An 11,273-nucleotide genomic window follows, 5' to 3' on the forward strand; every position below is an offset into this window, starting at 1 on the left:
TTAATGAATTTATTTGCAATTTTTTTTTGCCCCACTGTACTTGCAGTGAAGCCGCTCAATAACTACATCATACCAGTCATCCAATAGGTTCCCATTCAGAGCGACACACAGAAGCATCCAAGGCCAATGCCCTGCTCAATCCCCCCCACAGTTCCCCAATAGCTGTCCCTCAACCATTCGAGACCCCTCCCAAAGTCCCCCCCCAGGAAGAATGAAACAAAAATACAATTAATTCCATTCCCCACCTTCAAGAACCCCCCCAATGCACCAACAACCAAGATAACTAAAGAGACAAAAGGAAAAGACAGAAGAAAACAACAACAGAAAAACCCCAAAAGTTTTTTATTTAAAACAAAGGACATCAAGGACAACTAAAATCATAACAGCAATGCCAACTGTATATGCTTGTGTGCATGTCTGGCACTATTACATGTATGTGTGTGTTCTTGTATGTGTTGATTTGAATGAGAGTGTGTGTATATGCATGTGTACAAACACCTGCACGGCATCAACCTCAGGAAAACTGGCATTAGTTGTAAAAACACTGCCCTCTTAGTGTCATTCAAATGTACTTTTTATTTTGTTTAGACTTTTTTGTTGTTGTACCTTTACCTTTGACCTTCATACTATCTCTCACACAGCAACTCCACTCCCACCTGTCTCCAATTCCACATCCCTCAGCTTCCCTCAGCCCATCCCATCCCAACCCTCAGCTTCCCTCAGCCCATCCCAACCCTCAGCTTCCCTCAGTCCATCCCATCCCAACCCTCAGCTTCCCTCAGTCCATCCCATCCCAACCCTCAGCTTCCCTCAGCCCATCCCATCCCAACCCTCAGCTTCCCTCAGCCCATCCCATCCCAACCCTCAGCTTCCCTCAGTCCATCCCATCCCAACCCTCAGCTTCCCTCAGTCCATCCCATCCCAACCCTCAGCTTCCCTCAGCCCATCCCATCCCAACCCTCAGCTTCCCTCAGCCCATCCCATCTATCTCTGCTGGCCACCCACTTCGTGTTTCTACACAACACATAACTTTCAACTATGCTATGATGTTTAACGTACAATTTCAATCTATCTAATCGAATAGAGCAGCTTGCGAGTTGAAGATAAACTTTTACTAAGACTATTAGTAATTGACTGACCCGGTCTCTCCTAACAGTACTATTTCTAGGGTCAATTTTAGATCAATGCTGTGCATTTTCAGCCATTCCTGAACCTGAGACCAGAAACAGGCTACCTGAGGGCAATACCAAAATAAATGGTCTATTGATTCTGTATCCTCACAATAAAATCTGCAGAGCTTCAATGATTTTATGCCCCAAATATTCAACATTTTGTTGGTGGTAAGAATTGTATATAATCATTTTTGCTGAAAAGCACGAAGTCTTGAATCTTGCGTTGTTTTATATGTCAACTCATACACCATGGAATTGGTACATCCGAAATATATTCCCAACTATTTTGCAATCTGTATGGCACAGTTGTCAACAACCTGGTCCTCAAATAAAACTGGTATACTTTCCTATTTATTTTTCCTCATTTTATTCCAGACAGACCAGTTCCCTACATCCTCCCACTGCCACCCTCCTCCTCCAATTTTGATCCTTTATATTGGGCAGACAGACTAGTTCCCTACCTCCTCCCGCTGCCACCTGCCTCCTCCATTTTTGGGGTAATGCTGAAATCAATTGGTTGTACTCTTGGATTGAGCAGACCATCCCGTACAATTCTGATAACTCCATGAAGGACATAACTCTACCATTACAATTTACAATATCATTTAAGAACAAAATACCCCTTTCAAACATCTTTCCCATAAACACAGGTATTTTATTTTATCAACCAGCACATTTGAGTTCAGCCATAATATTTGTTTTAATATTTGTTCTATCTTTTCAGGGGGATGAAATTTAAATTGTAGCTGCAATGCTTGTTTGAAAAAGAGAGATACTCTGAAAAAAGTATCATTTTCAATTTTCAATTAATCGAAAATGAGACATGGCAATCTGTACAAAGGCAAAAAGGCCATTTTTATTAAACAATGGATGAGCTTTTCTTAGTAATCTACTTGAGAACCATTCAGGGTTCAAATAAAACTTTTGAATGAGTGAAGCCTTCAGAGAGAGGTTTAGTGCTTTTATATTTTATAATCTCAACCCACCCAGTTCATATTCATTATATAGATAGGCTCGTTTTATTTTGTCTGGTTTAGCGTCCCAGATAAAGTGAAATATTTTTTGCTCATATGATTTGAAAAACAAATCATCAGGTGTAGGCAGCGCCATAAGTAAGTGAGTAAACTGAGAAATGACTAAGGAGTTAATCAGGACAATTTTTCTATAAATAGACAGGTATTTACCTCTCCATGGTTGCAGGATATTGTCTATTTTTACAAGTTTTCCATTGAAATTCATTGTGGAGAGCTTATTTATATATTTTGTCTTAATCATCAGCCCATTTTATAGGTAAACTACAGGGTAATGTAAAATATGTATTTTTTTTAAGGATCCAATACGTAATATTGTACACTTATCATAATTAGGTTTTAGTCCAGAGAGTACAGAAAAGTTATCTAGATCTTTAATGAGACATTGCAGGGATCTAGCTTGTGGACTTAATATAAAACTTGAGTCATCGGCATACATGGACACCTTTGTTTTTAAGCCTTGGATTTCTAATCCTCTAATGTTGTTATTGGATCTGATTTTAATAGCTAGCATTTCGATGTCCATAACAAATAGATATGGTGACAGAGGACACCCTTGTTTAACCCTTTTTGACAATTCAAAACTCTCTGAGAGGTAGCCGTTATTTACTATTTTACACCTGGGGTTGCTATACATAATTTTTTACCCATTTTATAAGAGAATTACCGAAATTGAATCAAATACCTTTTCAAAATCTGCTATAAATACAATTCAAGGCTTCTTTTATGTTTCATGATGTTCTATTATTTCTAATAGTTGTCTTATATTATCTCCAATGTATCGTCCATGTAAAAAACTTGTCTGATCAGGATGAACAATACCTGGTAAAAACCCTTTTAATTCTGAGTGCTATGCATTTTGCTAGTACACAACATTGAAGTGTAAGGGGCCTCCAGTTTTTGAGATAGACCGGGTCTTTATATTTGCCATCTGGGTCTTGTTTTAATAATAGAGAAATCAGACCTTCCTGCTGAGTACCTAACAGATTACCATTTCTATAGGAGTAGTTAAAACAATCTAACAATGGAGCTTTTAGTATATCAAAAAATACTAGATATACCTCTAACGGTATGCCATCAAGCCCTGGGGTTTTTCCAGACGGAAAGGATTTAATAGCCTCAAAAAGTTCTTAGTCTGTAATTTGGCCTTCGTACTGATCTTTCTGTACATTTGGTTAATTTTCCATTTTTATATTATTTGGAAAGAATTCCTTACCGTAATCTTCATTCAGTGGGAGAGGATGAGATGGAAAACAGAACCTCTGCCTAAAATAATTAGCTTCCTCTTTTAAAATGTAATTGGAGATTCAGGAAGAATTTTGTGCATTTTTCTCCATATTCCATCCAGTTTGCTTTATTTTTGTAGTAGATTACATTAGATCGTTCTTGAATAAGTTCCTCAAGTTCTTTGTGTTTTTCCTCTAACTTATTTTGTATCTCTGTAGTATCGTTTTTATTGCTATCTACCTGTACTATTAGTTCATGGATTTCACTGGTTAGTCTTGTTTCTTTAGGAACCATATTTAGGCAGCCATATTCTTTGGGTATTTCGTGGGTGATTGTTTCCTGTCTCTGTGTTTTGCACCAGTTAGGACTGTTTCGGTTTTTTCCACGTTTTATTGTTTTGTAATTGAATTTTGTTCATGTTTTTCATCTTTCTATAAAGAGGAGGACCAAAATGCAGCGTGGTTATGTTTATACATCTTTAATGAAAAATGAACAATATACAAAACAAGAAACGTGAAAAAACAAAACAGCCCTATCTGGTGCAACAAACACAGAGACAGGAACAATCACCCACGAAATTACCTAAAGAATATGGCTGCCTGAATATGGTTCCCAATCAGAGACAACGATAACCACCTGCCTCTGATTGAGAACCACTATAGGCAACCATAGACTTACCTAGACTACTATACTAAACACAACCCCATCAATCTACAAAACCCCTAGACAAGACAAACACATAATTCCCCCATGTCACACCATGGCCTGACCAAAATAATAAAGAAAACACAAAATACTAAGGCCAGGTCGTGACAGATGCCTAGAATTTGTAGGAAACTGGTTGGAATGAATCTGGCGGAGGCCCAGCTACAATTGTCAGGAATGTTTATTTAGAGAGCTCTGCCTATCATTTCCGGAACATTGGTCTATATACCTCACATTTCATCATAAATGTCCCTCCTCCGCTCAGATACAATGGCAATATATTTCACAAGTCTTCTCACATTGTTTGCCACCTGTTAATTAAACAATCTACTACCAGCCCAAGGTCTCCCCTCCCTGGGTGGGGACAGAATGTCCTGTAGGGAACACAGTATTCCAGCCTGTCTGACGATCGCTCCATTTTGTTTCTCACTTACACCCAGCTTACATACTAAAAAGGAACAGAAAGTCCTTGTTCTAATTTTTGACTAAAACTACACACATTAGTTTTATGATTTCTAATAAGTTTCATACAATCATACAGTGACAGGGTAATATTCTGTTAGTTCTAGTTCTACGTTAAATGTATACATCGTTTAGTCATTATTCATAAAGTCCATAACAATCCACCCTATGACTAAATATTATACACACAATCCCACATCTATTTTTATTAGAAATCTCAATTATATCCAAAAATCTAAATCAACCACAACATCAGGGGTGGCAGGGTAGCCTAGTGGTTAGAGCGTTGGACTAGTACTCAGAAGGTTGCAAGTTCAAACCCCTGAGCTGACAAGGTACAAATCTGTCATTCTGCCCCTGAACAGGCAATAATAATTTGTTCTTAACTGACTTGTCTAGTTAAATAAAGATTTTTAAAAAATCGACCACACAATAACCAATATATGTATTTACAATGACTGTTCCAGTCATAACATCATAACTCTTCTCGTCAAGATTTTTGTTATAATATTCATCAAAAAACAGTCTAAACATCAACACAAGAAAAAAAACCTAAACATTAAAAATGGTCTCATGTAACATAGATTCCTCATACGTGAAGTACTGCCCATCTACTAGAACTGGAGTCATGTATTCATCATTCCACTGGTCAGAGCTCGGAATCGGTCCCTATCTTACCATCTGTTGTGTCATCGATTTCTCCAGAGTCCTGGAAATGAGAACCTTTCACGCAACATCCGCACAAAACTAACACACAGAAGAAGGTTGCTCACAACACAGTGATCATGACATTTTTCCATTTTCCAAATATACTGTCAAACCAATTTGTTACCTGCATTATATACCCCAGAGTTCTCTGCCAGAGCCTTGGTCACTGATCCGTCTGGAGCTGTGTCATCGGGGATGAAAGTACAACATTCTGCTCCGAACCTCATACACCCCCCCACCCTTTTCAGTCAGTAACATATCCAAGGCTATCCACTCCAATGCTATCAATGTAAACTATTGTTTTCCCCTCTATTGTTTTCCCCTCTATTGTCTATTGTTTTCCCGTCTGGCCAACACTAGGTCATGGTGTTGGATGAGGGTGAAAGGCATTCCTAAATGTACAAGAGCACATAGGCCTGTCCAATTCACAGGTAGATTTGGCCATGGCGTCATTTCCCCACACAACCAGCAGATGTCAGCCCTGGGCCTCTTTATCTTACTAAAATCCCCAGAGCTCAACCAGCCTGTCAGATCACTCACAGTCTCATCAGTTGTAACATTCTCTGTCCTATTGCATGTACTCACTTCCCCTACGTCTTTCCCATGAGTATTGTACCGGGCCAAACAGTAATAGTATCCTCCTGCCTCTGTGAAGGGAGGGAAGTCTGGATGTCCTGGGCCCATGGGATATAGATAATGCAGATCAATGCAACTGTCAATGTCTGGCTTCCCTGCCTCCATGAACAGCTTTTCCATACAGGCCATTCCCCTGGTTGTATCAATTCCATCAAATGGAAAGGGATTGGTTGTCAACTGAGGTTTTGCTGTGGCGCAGGCATAACATTCTTCTTTCGCTACTGATCTGGCTGTATACTGAATCCATTCTAACCTAAAGGTTAGAATCCCCATAACCAGTTTCCACCTCAATCAGTTCCTTAAGATCTTTCGTCTGAACTATCCACACCGGCCCTTGGCTCTGGACGACTCTGCTGTTTTGTCTGGGGATCTGCTTGTATTCTGGCTGACTATAGAGCTGTCACCTACCCTAACTTATTCTACCCAGAATGGCACTAGGGTGTCAACCGAAACCTGGTCAAAACCAACATATCATAACCCTAGATCCTCTTTCTTTGTGATTTTAACGGTAATTCGTACCTTTATGCAATACTTCTCTCCCTTCTGATTGCAGTCAAAAACCCTCACCTTCACTATACTCCACCTCCTCCCATACTGTTTACCCAGATCAAGTAACCTCATCGTCTAAACTATGGGTCAAGTTACCACTTTCTGCATTCTCGGGATGGGTCATGGTGTATTTAGGAATATTGCTCCCACAATAAGACAGCTCAGATCAATCAGCTCTCCTGTAAAGCCCCACCCTTTCCCGGAGAACATATCATCATCTAGACGCCAGCCCACACTTCCACTTCTATGAACAGGGAGGACAGGACGGGGTTTAGGGAATCTTCGTTAGATAGTTAACCTCCAAACCCTATTGGTTTCGGTTCTTCTCCTAACTCTGTGATTTGGTTAACAAACAGTCTTCTCCTTTGTTCTGCTAGTATATCTTTAACTTCTATGCCTACTCGTTAGCTAGAATTTTTAAATGTTATTTGTTCATTATCCAATAGGCCACAAAGTGTCCTATCCTAAGCCCCTCTAGGCCACGTCCTATCCTAGGCCACAACTACCCACCCCCCCTTTGATACCTGGCTCCACCCAGGTAACAGCATTGCCGCATTATCTAAACAATTGACTTAGGTGAGATTAGTAAATTATCCTTAGGTCAGACATTATCATGTAGGAGCGCCCCTTTCATTCTCCACATGTCCAATTTTCCTCTATTCTGTATCAATTCTCTGTCAAGTGTCTTATCTACTTTAAGAGTTGTCTGTGCTGCTTTGTATGGTCTTAGATATATATAGTGCTTGTCTATGTAAACAGTAACCTTTCTCTCCTTTCTTATCTCACAGGCACCGGGCAATGCTACTATTTCGGCCTGCTGTGCCGAATCATTTCTGGGCAATGTTTCCGTGTTTAACACTATAGTTTCTGAAACCAACTAAGCTTTCATTCCCCCTTCTGTCTCCACTCAGTAACTGCTATCTACCCATTCTGTGTCACTCCTATCTTGCTCATTTTCTGGCCCCCCTTTTCCACCTTCTCTTCTCTGCTCTGAAACCTTCAAGGTCTCAGCAGTGCGGGGAGGGCTCCTCCGTCTGCCCTTTCCCCTATCTGTCTGTAGCTCTTTCTCATAACAGTCAGAACAAATATGTGTTGTTTCCAAACATTAACTAAGTGTCTCACTGTTTGGATTTATCTGAACTCATGGATTTTTAGAAAAAACATGTCTATGTTGGCAATCTCTAAAGTAATTACATTGGTTGATTAAGGTTGTCTCGATCCTATCAATAATCCTGAATCACCACAGATGTCATATATTCCTGTCCTGTTGGCCTGGATTAGGTTCTAAATACTTAAGTCTACCATTAATCCAGGGCTATGCCGTTTCTTTCTTCTCATTGTTTTAAATTACAACTATGTCAAGGAACTATAAACTCGTTCATAATTATCAGTTACTCAATTTACCTTAATATCAGTATCACAAATGACCTGAAATTCATTATCCAAATGGCCCTTCCTTGAGGCTGATCAGACCACAAGGGAAAACCATGATAGAGGTCAAAGGTTATACCACCCTTTTACAGTCGTGTTCCATACTATATTAGACAAATTTAAGAACTCTTTATCTAAAGAATTCACGTGTTTATTTAAAGCTCAGAAAATAAAACTTCTAATACTCCGTATTTGAGTATACCCCTTTAAGATATATTGTCTCTGGGAAATATGGAAATCCCCCCCAAACCCAAACGTTTACTACAAACAAAACCTAATAATAATGATAATTCTTTTGTACTCCCTCAAATCATTAGTTTTAAATTTCCTCAATGGTTATATCTAAAAACCCATTCAGTCTCTCTTCAAACAGTCTCTCCAAAATGCTTGATAGGAATACCCTGCCATTAGACACACACAACTGTGATAAACGTGCACTGTCCCTTTAAAATAAAATCAACTCAACCTGCAATCCACTTTGCGGACCTGTCATGGTTCCCCCTTATGTGAAACAGATTATAATGTTAGTATACCTTAACTTCCTGTTAAATTTCACTGGTGTCACCTAAACAATCAAACTAAAAATCTTTTACGATTCAACTATTCAGACCTCACTCTCTTACAGCTAAATATAGCCCAGGGAGCGCTACCAACTGTCCTCTTCTTACCAGTGGACAAAAATATAACCTCTCCTCCAACCACGTTCTGCCTTACCGCTATCGTACGATTAAAACCAAACTTTACAAGTGTCCCTTCTTTCGGCTTCACCCTTATGAATTGATCCAGCCTTAAAAGTAATATGCAAATTGCCTAAATGTATAACCTACATCAGTCAATCCATAAGAATAAAAACACATTTCGATGGGCACAACTCTATCGTAATTATCTCTTTTGTTATTATTTCAAATTCATTCATTTTAAATACGACTCCATTCCTAGCGGACCATTTGGGCAAGACAACGCATTCCATCGAAATTGCCCCGCAATTATTTAGAATGGATTAGTCTTTCAATTGAACCTAAACAAGCTATTAAAACCTTTTGTGACTAGGGGGCAGTATTTTCATTTTTGGAAAAATAACGTGCCCGTAGTAAACGGGATATTTTGTCAGGACAAGATGCTAGAATAGGCATATAATTGACAGCTTAGGATAGAAAACACTCTAAAGTTTCCAAAACTAACTATAAAAATATTGTCTGTGAGTATAAGAGAACTGATGTTGCAGGTGAAAGCCTGAGAAAAATCCAATCCGGAAGTGCCTCATGTTTTGAAAGCTCTGTGTTCCGATGCGTAATAGTCCCTATTGAGCAGTGAATCGGCTATTAACCAGATTACTTTTTCTCCATATTCCCCAAGGGGTCTACAGCATTGTGACGTAGTTTTACGCATTTATGTTGAAGAATACCCGTAAGTGGCTACATTGCGCAAGTGGTCACCTGATGCTCCCAGAGAGATACTCGCGTAAAATACAGAGGTAGCCATTACTCCAATCGGTCCTACTGAAAAACGAATTGTCCCGGTGGATATATTATTGAATAGATATTTGAAAAACACATTGAGGATTGATTATAAACAACATTTGCCATGTTTCTGTCGATATTATGGAGCTAATTTGGAATATTTTTTGGCGTTTTCGTGACTTCAATTTCCGGGCGATTTCTCAGCCAAACGTGAAGAACAAACGGAGCTATTTCGCCTACAAAAATAATATTTTTGGGAAAAAAGGAACATTGGCTATCTAACTGGGAGTCTCGTGAGTGAAAACATCCGAAGCTCATCAAAGGTAAACAATTTAATTTGATTGCTTTTCTGATTTCCGTGACCAAGTTACCTGCTGCAAGCTGGACAAAATGCTATGCTAGGCTATCGATAAACTTACACAAATGCTTGTCTATGCTTGTCTAGCTTTGGCTGTAAAGCATATTTTGAAAATCTGAGATGACAGGGTGATTATCAAAAGGCTAAGCTGTGTCTCAATATATTTCACTTGTGATTTTCATGAATAGGAATATTTTCTAGGAATATTTATGTCCGTTGCGTTATGCTAATTACTGTCAGTCGATGATTACGCTCCCTCATGCGGGATGGGGAGTCATTAGAGGTTAAAGCGTTCCGTTTACATCCTAAACAAACACTAAATAATCATATCTCTCCCGGCAAAACATATCAGTATTTGAATTACAATCAGAATGAAGTCTATCGGTGCCAAGGCTGAGATACGAACCCCGAGTCTCCTGCGTTGTAGGCAAAAGTTTTACCACTGAACCACCATTGATTGAGACAAAAATAGCCCTAATTTAAATGGTCCAAGCATTTCCCCAGAGAGGATTCTCCCTACTCTCGCTCTTCTTGTCTCTGCCTTTTCGCTTTCTCTCCTGATTGTCGCGCCTGACCTTCCCTTTAGTTGAATTACAATTTCGGTGGTTGTGCCCTACTCGGTCACAATGTTTACAGGGAGCATTACACTCCCGGGCAAAATGTCCTGTCTCATTGCAATTGAAACATTTTCTATCGTCTGATCCTGTCCATTTTTTCCCTTATCTCTTAGGTCCCTTCCCCTTAAGGCCTCCTTTATGTTTGTTTACAATTACCACGATAGTTACTGTCAATTGCTCCGACTCAACCTGTTCGCTCTTTTCACAGTCTCGGTGGTTATGGCCTACTTTAGTGCAGTGTTTACACGGTGCCTCACAATGTCTAGCAAAATGACCCAGTTTGTGACAGTTAAAGCATCTATCTCCCCCTTTCTTTTGACTGTCTCTATCCACTTTTCTCAACTTTTTCCCAATTCTCTACCCAATCCACTTTCTCAATAAGGTTGCTAAATCCTGTCCTCCTTCCCCAGCCCGTGGATTCGGTAAGGCACTTAGGGGATATTCAGTGACCTCTTCTGCTTCCTCGGCTTCTAGCCTCTCTGACTCTACTCTCCCTTCTCCCTGGGCTTATTATGTGTGATTGTATTGTATTATGTATATTGTATTGTCTGATTATGTGACTTCACCCCCTTTTCTCCTCTTCCTGTCGCTTGTTTACCCTGCGTCCTAGTTCAGTTAAATATTTTCTGACTTTCCCTAGGGCAGCTAGCCCTATCCTTTCCTCCTCCCGCTTGCTACTTACATCTTCCTTCTTTTTTTACTTCCTTTTTCTTTCCTCCCTCCGCGCTCTTCCTCGCCTCGGCTAACCATACCCTCGCTGTGTCTGGCCCCTCTGCTCGTTGTTTATCTGCCTTGTCTCCACATGCCTTATGTATCTGTTTTTATAAGCAATTCTAGCTTTTCTACATCTAGACGCCCATCAAATTCATACTTCTTTCTCAATTTTTTTTAACCAAAATCAAGATTTATTTTATCTT

The sequence above is a fragment of the Oncorhynchus mykiss genome, chromosome 22 (assembly GCF_013265735.2).
Source record: "Oncorhynchus mykiss isolate Arlee chromosome 22, USDA_OmykA_1.1, whole genome shotgun sequence".
Lineage (NCBI taxonomy): Eukaryota > Metazoa > Chordata > Actinopteri > Salmoniformes > Salmonidae > Oncorhynchus > Oncorhynchus mykiss.